This window comes from Periplaneta americana, chromosome 14 (assembly GCF_040183065.1).
Source record: "Periplaneta americana isolate PAMFEO1 chromosome 14, P.americana_PAMFEO1_priV1, whole genome shotgun sequence".
In the NCBI taxonomy this organism is placed as follows: Eukaryota; Metazoa; Arthropoda; class Insecta; order Blattodea; family Blattidae; genus Periplaneta; species Periplaneta americana.
The window spans coordinates 108,199,468-108,211,705 of NC_091130.1; positions in this window are offsets into that span (position 1 = coordinate 108,199,468).

Sequence of the window (12,238 nt, forward strand, 5' to 3'; positions counted from 1 at the left end):
GTGCGGTCTTTGATACCGTTAATGTATTATTATTGTTGTCGGCACAAGAATAAAGCAGTAGATGTGAAATAACTTAGGTGGTGTTCTTTTACATCCATTCGCTTAATTTAAAAAGCAGAGATGTAATACTTATATATTGCAATATTTTATTTACAAAATCATAAGTGCTCAATGTCGTGACAACTGCTGCTTGTAAATACACGAGTACACAATATATAGACGCGTCTATCAAAACTCATTATGTATTAATGTTCAGTTTTGAATGAAATTTGCGGAATAATATACATTTATGGTTAAATGAAATGGAAACTGTAATAATACTGTATAAGTTTAAAGTAAAAAATAGAAATGTTCAAAACCACTATCTACTTTATATACAGTACACTTTCAATAGGAAATCACTGTTGATAACTCTCAAGGACGAAATCTTGTTCACCTGCAGAGTCAACTCACTATCCTCATCCTCCGTCCACTCAAGCACTGTCTCGTCAAAGTTTTCATCACTAACACAAACCTTTTGCGAAGTGCCTTGTGTAGAATCCATTGCGACAACGCAGAACAATAGTCCAGTTATACAGAAGTGCGGTCTACGAGACCGCTACCATATACTATGTGTAATATCTCCATTACTATACGAAATAATTATTGAATACCACTACTGCGCCACCGGCTTCCCGCCAAAAAGTACACAGGCATTCACAGCGTAAAGTGGCGGGAACAAGTTCATTTCCACAATACAAATTTTGGTACCGCACCTCTATGTTTGAGGATTAAACGAATGTTGGAAAAGATAACTATGTTCTTTAAATTTCAGTGTGTCCAATAATTCACAATTTACAAACAAGTGTTAAAAGAGTAGGCCTATACATTTTAGATTCATTCAGAGTGTTCTGCCCAAGTGCAGGTCTTTCACTGCAAGCCCAGCCTTTCTAGTTTTTTTCCTATTTTATGCCTTCCTCTTAGTCTCCGCATATGATCCATATATCTTAATGTCGTCAAATTAAGTGATATCTTCTGCCCCGAACTCTTCTCCCGTTCACCATTCCTTCCGGTGTATCCGTCAATAGGCAGTTTCTTCTCAGCCAATTCAGGTTTCTCTTTCTGATCAGTTTCAGCATTATTTTTTCTCTCCATTTTACACGCTCCATTTTTTGTCCAAAATCTCCATATCTACATTTCAAGTGCTTTTAGTCGCTTCTCTTCTTCGTCGTAATGCCCACGTTTCTTCACCATACAATGTTACACTCCACACAAAGCACATCATTTTTCTCTTCCTTAGTTCTTTTTCCAGAGGTCTGCAGAAGATGATGCTCCTTTTCCTACTAAAAACTTTATTTTATATTCTGGATATTCTCTCGAAATAAAATTGCAGGAAGCACGATACTGACAGGGATTATGAAAGATAAATAACAACACTTTGATTTCATCGTGCATATTCTGTTTAGTTTAATTATGCATCCTAATGTACAGTCTTAAAGAATTTACAAGAATGGCGTGATTTGTAACAATTGTTGTGATAAATTCGTAAGAAAATGTAATTTTGTAGTTAAAAACCGAAAAAAAATCTGTACGAAGTAATTATGGAATTCACAACATATTTTTAGCTTCAAAATATTATCTACGTAAAGATTATTATTATTACTATTATTATTATTATTATTATTATTATTATTATTATTATTATTATTATTATTATTATTATTATTTTGGTCCTACAGAATATATCTGTTATGGTAGCAATTAATATTGGAGGAGAAAAATTCGCTCCGGCGCCGGTGATCGAATCCGGGTCCTTGGTTCTACGTACCAAGCGCTCTCACCATTGAGCTATGCCGAAGTCCAATCCACAGCACCGGATCGAACCCCTCTCCTCCAGTGTTTTTCCTTTTGTGGCCTGACTCCAAGTTGGGCATGTATGTTGACATTTTTATATTAAGTCAACTACCATTATACAAGGAGCTCACTCAGCCATTATACAAGGAGCGCACTCAGTTGAGTGTCTTGATGGCCGGGATTCGATCCGGTGCTGTGGATTGGACTTCGACGTAGCTCAATGGTGAGAGCGCTTGGTACGTAGAACCAAGGACCCGGGTTCGATCCCCGGCGCCGGAGCAAATTTTTCTCCTCTAGTATTAATTGTTACCATAACAGATATATTCTGTTGGACCAAAAAAAAAAATCTTTACGTAGATTCTTCTAACAACAGTGCATATTTCTGTACAGATTACTGTGCTTATTACTGTGGAATCCTGACCATCAAGACACTCAACTGAGTGCGCTCCTTGTATAATGGTAGTTGACTTAATATAAAATGTCAACATACATGCCCAACTTGGAGTCAGGCCACAAAAGGAAAAACAATGGAGGAGAGGGGTTCGGTCCGGTGCTGTGGATTGGACTTCGGCGTAGCTCAATGGTGAGAGCGCTTGGTACGTAGAACCAAGGACCCGGGTTCGATCTCCGGCGCCGGAGCGAATTTTTCTCCTCTAATATTAATTCAGAATACTAGCTAATTAAATAAATGATACTCCTGAATAGTTCATTCTTTATCTGTGATATTATTTTACTCCTAAAATTAAAGAATAATGGTATTTTACAAACAATTTCAGATTAGTGTAGTTCTGAAAATATTGAGATTAGGACAAAAGTTTATATGACTTTTTTGCTCAGAATGTCTTCGGAAATAAGCCTCGTAAGGGACGGTAAATCCTACTGAATCGCTTTGTATATATAACACTATAAACTGTCAAAATGACATAGGCAGTATACATATCGGTCTAGTGAAACAAAATAATGTCTAGTGAAATTTAATTATTTATTCTAATTTTATTTTTAATTTGTAAAATACCATGACGTCTCTGATATTGTAGTAGTGTAATATATGTTTACATTTCGACAGAACGTGATGCCATTGCTAATGACCTTCCGTCCAACATATTGTGTATGTACCAATACAGAACAGAGTAACAAACGATCACTTCAGCGTACGTATCGGGCAAAGTAGCTACGTAAATAATGAATGCCTCTTTTCATTTTCAAAAACGTTGGACTCAAAAAACATTCTTTTTTAACTTTGACAGAAAGAAACGTTATTTAACTCTTTTTTTAGTCGTATTATAATATATTATTATACACACAGTTTGTCCCAGAAACGCCGTCCACATCATTCGATAGGCAACCCAAATCACGCCATGAGCGAGGGATGGGTGAAATTGCTGGTTTAAAGAGTTTTAATACTCAACTAATATATTGATTAGACCCACATGGTTCAGTTACTTCGTACAGATAAGCGTATATTTTTAATTTCTTTTCTTTTATTTTGAAGGCAGTCAACGCCTAAGAGACAAAAGTATTAATTTTACAACATATTGTTTTGCTTTTATCCATAGATGTATCCACATCTAACCGAAATATTATTATTATTATTATTATTATTATTATTATTATTATTATTATTACTATTACTATCATCATCATCGCCACTGGCGTAGCTCAATCAGCTGACACGTTTACCTGCCTATTCAGAGTTGCGCTCGGGCACGGGTTTTATTCCCGCTTGGGCTGATTACCTGTAAGACGAATGTCAGGTAATCTATGGCAATTCCTCGGCCTCATCTCGCGAAATACCATCTCGCTAATACCAATCCTTTCGACGCTAAATAACAGAGTAGTTGATATAGCGTCGTTAAACAACCAACTAAAAAAGATCATCGTCATCATTCTTATTATTAACTAGTATTCGTATTTATTCATATTTATTATTGTTATTAGTACTATCAATTATATTAATATTATTTAGGCCTAGTAGTAGTGTGGTGGTGGTGGTGGTGGTGGTGGTGGTGGTGGTGGTGGTACGCATCATCTGCAAGCACTCACATAAACACTTCATTCTTGATTCTATTCTGAAAACTTCCAGAGAAAACAAATCGGATGTCACAGTAATATTTTTGTATCTACGAAAGGCATTTGATAGTGCTCCTCATAAGCACTTGCAAAAAACGCTTGTAAGAGGGTGGATCGGAAAGTAACTCACAATAATAAAAAAAAAATGTTTAATAGGTACACAAAAATTAAAAAATACACAAATGAATTTTCATATTTTAGCTACTTTTATACATACGCGCCAAGTTTCTCAACACATTTCTCCCTTCGTGGTACCAGTTTCAGTATACCCTGTTCATAGCAGTCCGTTCGGTTGGAGTATAGCCATCTGCACACAGTTGATTGCACTTCTGCATCGGTCGCTAAGCGTTGGCCGGCCAGGAATTTCTTCATGGGACCAAACAGATGAAAGTTCGATGGTGCAAGGTCTGGACTGTATGGTGCTTTCTGGAGCAGCTCCCAACCAATTGTATTGATTTTCTCACGAATAAAAGCCGCAACATGGGGTTCGAGCATTGTCGTGAAGAAGTTTAACATCGTCAGCATTAATGTTACGGCGTTTGTCACGAAGGCACGACGCAACTTTACCAACGTTTGAATGTAGGCTGCAGCATTCACAGTGGTCCCGTGTTTAGAAAAGTCCACCAACAAAACACCATGCATATCCCAGAACACTGTCACAAGCACTTTCCTAGCAGACTGAATCATTTTGAATTTTTTCTTTACTTGGGAAGTAGCATGTTTTCACTCCATAGAGACCTGCTTTGTTTCGGGCATGTAGTTTTACGCCCAGGACTCATCACCAGTGACAATTTCTTTCAAAAAGTCATGCCCCTCTGCAGCGTAACGCCTTAAGTGGTCCAAGCATGTCATCATTCGCTGGCCCTTGTCGTCGTCTGTCAGGTTCTTAGGCACCCAGCGGGCACTAACTTTATGAAATTTCAATGTGTCATGCGCGATATCGTACACCGCACCGTATGAAATGTTGAACTGCTGAAACAAGGTTCGCAGTTGGATCCGCCAGTTGTTCAAAATTTCCGCTTCAATGCCTATGGCATTCTGCTGGGTTGCAGCTTTTACCGGCCGCCCGGAACGTGGCGAATCACAAAGTTCTCACGGCCGTCTGCGAAGAATGCGCACCACCTTGAGATGTTGCTACGGTCCATACAGTCTTCCCCGTACACGCCACACATGTTCCTGTGAATTTCACTCGGGTTATGTTCTTTAGCCCACAAAAATCGCACACTTCGCTGCTCTTCACAAGTTGATGACAGTAACATACGCGCCACATTTGTTGCGTAGTTTACGTTTATCTCGCTAGAGCTGCACGTGCAAAACAAATTGTGTCTGTAGTGAAAACTTCAAACTATATCTCGGTGAAATGTCAACATCCCAGCCGCAATACCAACGCAGAAAAAAATTGTTGTGCGTTATTTTGCGATCTACCCTCGTATCATCTTGTATGCCTAAAAGCTAACCGATTTAATTTTACAATTTACAATTAAGGAACATAACCCAAATTGAAATCGCACAAACGAATGACAAAATGTATATAAATTAAGAAAGCGATTATGCAGGGATCTCCTCTTTCACCCCCCTTATTCAGTTTGGCCTTAGAATATATTTTCAGTGAAATGACGGAGGTCGCTGTAGTCAATCATTATGGTTTACAATTAGCTTCAGAGATGTTAGACGGTTAGGGATATAAAAAAACACAACCAGGTAATCAGCCCAAGCGAGAATCGAACCCGCGCCTGAGCGCAACTCCGGATCGGCAGGCCTTAGTCGGCTGAACTACGCCGGTAGCTCTTTATGTACTTCTATGACCAGTTTAACGAGTTTAAAATGTGATTCTCGAGGGAATCTGGGGACCCATTTTCTAAAATAGGCTATGTTCCTATAGTTGTAAAAAGATTGTACAAGTGTTCTACTGTTAGATAACATTGTTTTTCACACGATGTAAGAGAGACCCTTTGGTGGTTATTTATTTATTTATTTATTTATTTATTTATTTATTTATTTATTTATTTATTTATTTATTTATTTATTTATTTATTTATTTATTTATTTATTTATTTATTTATTTATGTCTATAACAGGATAAAGCCCCAATTACAATAGACAGTACAGAATATGTAATTATTCTCTGTCAGCATCTGTATAATCGCTCTTTCACTTAAGTGGCAAATTTCTATAATTGAGATGAAGGTGTAACAAGACTCCCATTATTCTTTCGTTAAAAAAAAAGAGAAAATTTGTTTACTGCTGATACGTATCATAAATCGAATATTTAAATTTATTACACCACATTTTCCTAATGATTTTAACAACAAAGCCATGAATGCATACAATAACATTTTCACAATATTCTGTCATTGAGAATGATGTAAGAATGAGGGAACTGTAGCCTAATGAGTGTCTGCAGTTGTAAATTCTAAAGAGTCATATCGCCTCCGATTCTCAAAACACTGAGGATTATTATTACAGTGCGTTAGGAGTTTCAAAAATAACACTGGGTATATAGGCATCTTTTTAGCGGACATCCCCCTCTTTGTAATATAACTTAAATAAGTTATTTACGTATTTTCTAACGTACTATATGAAAGAACATAAGTAAAAATATTCCATGTATTCGATCATTGAAAATAGAAATAAACTAGTAAGTCGATTTATGAGCAAAATAAAGCGTTTATATTTAAAGAAATGTTTGGTTACATTATTTAGATTTACTTATTATACGTTAAAAAATACGTAAATAAGTTTAGTTATATTACAATGAAGGGGGATGTCCGCTAAGAAAACGCCTATATACCCAATGGTATTTTCTAAACTCCGAATCCTTTATAGAAACAATCATTTGTGCTCCCCAAACATGGCGTCATGCGAACCTGCACGAGAGGTTTCAAATTTGTACACGACACCAGCGCCAATTGTGTGTCTAAATCAGTAATGTCAGAGTTGTAAGTTCCAAAACCGGTTGTGGAGCTAGAGAGTGCAGTCGGAACGTGAACTTGCTTATGTCTGTGGAAGCGCCGGAGCACGAAGCGAGGCATAGTGGAGCGCTCCGCTCCGTTTAGGCTCTGTCTGACAACGCTGGTCTAGATATATAACTACAACGTCTTTGAGTGGGATTAACACTGAACGAAAAAAGAAGGAAATATAACAAGTTTCAAACAACGCCCCATATTGATTAACTTTACCAGATAAAATCCCAGTGTAAAAATTGTTACAGCAAACTAAGTACTCACGACATAAAAATAATTGCAACAGAACAACCAGAGAACTTAAAATCGTATTAAAATCTCAACATTTTTCTCCTCTTAAAAGTTAATTAAAATCAATTAATATCAACGATGATTTCTTATGGTGAAAGATTAAGCATGTGGCTAAAGAGAGTTGGTACTGCATGGTTCTCAAGTTCAGAAGCAAAGTTAAACTTCTTTCTGAACAGTTATATTCTCAGTTTCAGCCTAATCCAATCATTAATACTGAATTCAACAAATATGTTCAGGCATATGTCCTTCAACCTCTTTTGACACTCTCAAATGGAATCTTCAGACCTGCTCAAGTTAAGAATATAATTTAAAATATCTCCTGGAAAGCAGTGTCCAGGATGTGCTCTAATAGTTCAGCCTCTGTTCAATTAACACAAATCTATAATGGGATTTCTATTTATTTTTCTCAGAAGTGAAAACACGCCAAAGTGGTTCCGAATTCTGATAAAGATGAAAATAACCCCAAAAGCTACAGACCAATAAGTTTACTTCTCTTATCCAAAATATCTGAACGCTTGTTACTAACACAACTATTGAAACAAGTACAAAAAATGTAGCCTGCTTCGCAATTTGGATTTAGATCACATCTATGCCCGCAACAACTTCATCGCATGGCGGATACAATTTTTGATAGCTATGAAGCCAAATTAGTCTTCCTGGGTCTATTCCTTGACAAGGTTTGTTATGATGATCTGCTCTACAAGATTAAAAATACTCGTAATATCTATGACACTAACTTCAGAATATCTGCCGAGTTAGCTCTGTAGTAGCATGACTGGCTCCAGACTAACCGGCCCGGGTTCGATTCCCGACGGGATCAGAAATTCTCGTGTAAAATTTCTACCTCGGGACTAGGAGAAATGGCGGTGCACAACTTCTAATCACTAAATTGTGCGCCAATATACCTGGGTTACATCCCAAATCTCTCTGCAGTGCATATGAAGAGAAGGCATATTATTTCACTGTTGATAGTGATTCGTCCGTCGGATGAGGACGTTAAGCCTGACGGCCCCCTTGGTACTATTCGACAGAAGTAGGCTACGTGCCGGCACCGAGTTTCTCCTTCTCCCTTCCTCATCTTCATCATCATCCTCACCCATTCCCTACACTATACATAGCCTACATGAACACTTAGGCTACACATACACGACATAACTCTCCACAGATACACATCCTGCATAGCGTGGCCCATCAGATTGGTGTGGAACTTGAAAATAGGTCGCAGTTCTGCCACCTATCCGCAATATGCGGAACCCGAATCACGCAAGTGAAGTGGATAGGCATTAGATACATACACACACACTCATTTCAGAATTATCGAATCATGTTTGTGCAAACGCACTTTTTCTGTTAAATATGAAACGACACAATCAAAATCGCATCCCATCTCCATGGCGTTCCTCGTGATATTGTTTTGGGGTCACTGGTATAGGCCTACCTATATCATTTATATTTCTAATTATGCAGTGCACGATAAACTCAAAATAGCTCACTTTGCTGATGGCATTTCAATTCTCAGCAAAACACTGTTGAAGTGGCAGCTAAGCAACTTCAAGACATCTGTGAAGATATTTACTGGAACAAGTGAAGAATTAACATGAACACTCTGAAATCTAAAATTGATATCTTTAATTATAAAAAGAATAATATCTTCTATCACCCAATAAAATATGAAGGAGTTTCTGTTTCAGAATCTCAATCTGTTAGATATCTTGGCCTCACTCTTGATACCAAACTAACATGGCATTGTTAAATTTCTGAAATAGTTTAAAAATGTACACATCTCATCTATAGACTGAAGCACATAATGTCACATGAATCAGCATTAGCAATAGAATATAAACGGATCATATATAGGTGATTCACGAGAATTTACCGTCCTTTACGGAGCTTATTTCCGAAGACATTCTGAGCAAAAAATGTCATATAAACATTTGTCCTAATCTCAATATTTTCAGTTATACTAGTTTGAAGTTCTTAGTAAAATATATTTTTCTTTAGTTTTAAGGGTAAAAAAATATTACAATTAGGGAATGAACTATTCAGAAGTGCCATTTCTTTAATTAGCTAGTGTTCTGAAGCTAAAAATGTGCTGTTAATTGTTTTACACAGATTTAATTTTTCAATTTTTAACAAAAAATGACATCATTCTTACGCACTTATCAACAAAATTGTTACAAACCATACGACTTTAGGAACTTGATTCTTTATAGTGTAATCATGCATCCTAATGTACACTCTTAAAGAATTTACAAGAGTGGCGTGATTTGTAACAATTGTTGTTATAAATGTAATTTTGTAGTTAAAAACCGAAAAAAAAATCTGTACGAAGCAAGTATGGAATTCAGAACACGTTTTTAGCTTCAGAATACTAGCTAATTAAAGAAATGATACTCCTGAATAGTTAATTCTTTATATATAATATTCTTTTACCATTAAAACTCAAGAATAATGGTATTTTACAAACCGCTTGAAATTAGTGTAACTTTAAAAATATTGAGATTAGGACAAATGTTTATATGACATTTTTTGCTCAGAGTATCTTCGGAAATAAGCTCCGTAAGGGACGGTAAATCCTCGTGAATCACCTTGTATACTTCAGTAATTAGAGTCATCCGACAATACGACTATTCAATATGAAGTTCTGCTTCTCACAGCCAAATTAAGATAACAAAATCCATCCAAAATCAGTATATTAGATTCATAACAGGCGCACCCTAGTATATGCGAAATACCACACTGCGTTCTGATTTAGGATTTCCGGAGATAAACACAATCCTCCGCAAAAGCTACAGAAGACTACACAGTTCTTTCGAGCATCATGAAAATCCTCTAATCCCGCTAAATTTCATGATATCATCCATTTTTGAAGACTGAAAAGACAAATACATACAGATTTAATATTATAAGATTGTTGTATAAATTGTTTTAATGTCGGGACTGTCACAGGAAAGCTCCCCGAATACAAGTCCCATGTGTTTTCAATATTACTTACTAAGTTCAACTCTAATGTATATTTTATACAATAAAAAGTTTTCTTGGATTAAAGAAGGCCTATTCGTATTGTTACGAAGGTATTTTTACACTGTTAAATTAAACCAAGCAATTATGTGAACAGCAATGACGGAATGAGGAAATAAACATTTTATTAATTTTTATTGTTATAAATATATAGTTAATCAAGAAAAATAAGCTGAAGTCAACATTTGTAATCGGTCCCTAACGTTATCAGCCTACTTTTAACTTCTTATTCTTTTTCTTCTTCTTCTTCTTCTTCTTCTTCTTCTTCTTCTTCTTCTTCTTCTTCTTCTTCTTCTTCTTCTTCTTACAATCCCTGATGCTATTAGGCGTCGGGTTCACCTCTCTCGGTCCATCTCTTCCAAATCTCTCTATCTTTACACATTTTCTTTATTTCAACCCTTATCTTTCCACGTTGTTGTGCTATTTTCTCTATAGTATTTCCCCACTTAAATCTTGGTCTACCTCTTCATATCCTTCCACTCGCATCTCCATTGCCTGTTTAACTTTCTTTTCTTCTGTCTTTCTATACACATGTCCGAACCACTGTAGTTGCTTTTCTTCTATAGTCCTATTCTCTATTATGGATTTCTTCAGTTTTACCTCTTCTCTTACTTTTTCGTTTCTTATTCAATGCCTTTTAGTTTTTCCTATTGTTCTCCGGAGATACTTAATTTCCATAGCAGTTATCTTGCTTTCGTATTTGTCAGTTAGCGGTACACTTTCTGTTCCATATTGTAGTATTGGTTTTATTATTGAGTTATATACTTGCATTTTGGTCTTGATATTGATCTCTTTTTTTTCAACTATTGTGTTGCTTATTTGGTAATAGGTTGTTGCATTTTTAATTATATTTAGTATCTCTTGTTCTGTTCTTCCATCACTGCTGATAATAGTACCTAAATACTTATAACTTTCTACTCTTTCCAGTATCTGATCGTTACATATAATATTTAATTCTTCATCATGTTTATTTTCTTTAGATATTCACATGGTCTTACTCTCATTAATATTAATCTGCATCCCTTTTATTAATAGTTCTTCATTTCATTCAATTATCATGCTTTGCAATTTTTTTGTGTGTCTGCTATTAATACAATGTCATCTGCATATAGTAGTGCTTGAAGATAAATTGGTCGTAGCCTCCAGTTCCCAACTTTAGTTCGTACCGTTCTCCGTCTACATATCTTATGTATTTCATCCATAAAAATGATAAACAGGAGTGGGCTAAGGCTATCCCCCTTGTTTCACTCCTTTTCGCATTTTAAATTCTTCTGACATTATCCGATCCATTCGTACTAAAATCCAACCATCTCTTCATATGTGCTTTTAATAGCTTTAATAAGTCTTTGTGGTGCTGCCTTTGCTTCTAGTGGTTCCCATATATATTTTCTTGGTACCAAATCAAACGCTGCTTTTAAATCTATAAAAGCAAGATAGAGGTCCTTGTTCTTTTCTATATTCTTCTCTATTTTACTCCTTATTCCTACTTTTATCAGCAAGACAAAATACATCGCTCTTAAGGATATGTTGTGCGGGTTCTAGAGAACACGCATTGCAGGCGTTTTGACATCCATGTCCTAGCTGTTTTGCCTTCAGATGTATCCGATTGAAGGTGTAATTATTACTAATTAAACAGTAATAATTTCTCCTGAACATAGGCATAAAGCATGAAGGCATAATGCCTACATTATTTAACTTACTGCTTTGTCTTAAGTAACTACGAATTGGAAGAAAAAGGAGATTTGATTCGAATAAATCGCTAATAATTCTATCTGTTTTGAATGCAGATCCGTTAATTAATTAATTAATTTATTTATTTATTTATTAATTTATTTATTTCATCAATCATTGTTCACGTCATGGCGGATTAGATGTATTCCAGTTCTTAATCCGCCATCACTCTCAATACAAATATAACACAAACTAATACATAATGAACCTATAAGTATCCTCTGTTTACAATAATAATAATAATGATAATAATAATAATAATAATAATAATAATAATAATAATAATAATACACAACTAATAATAAGTATAGCTCTTGTATTTAAAACTC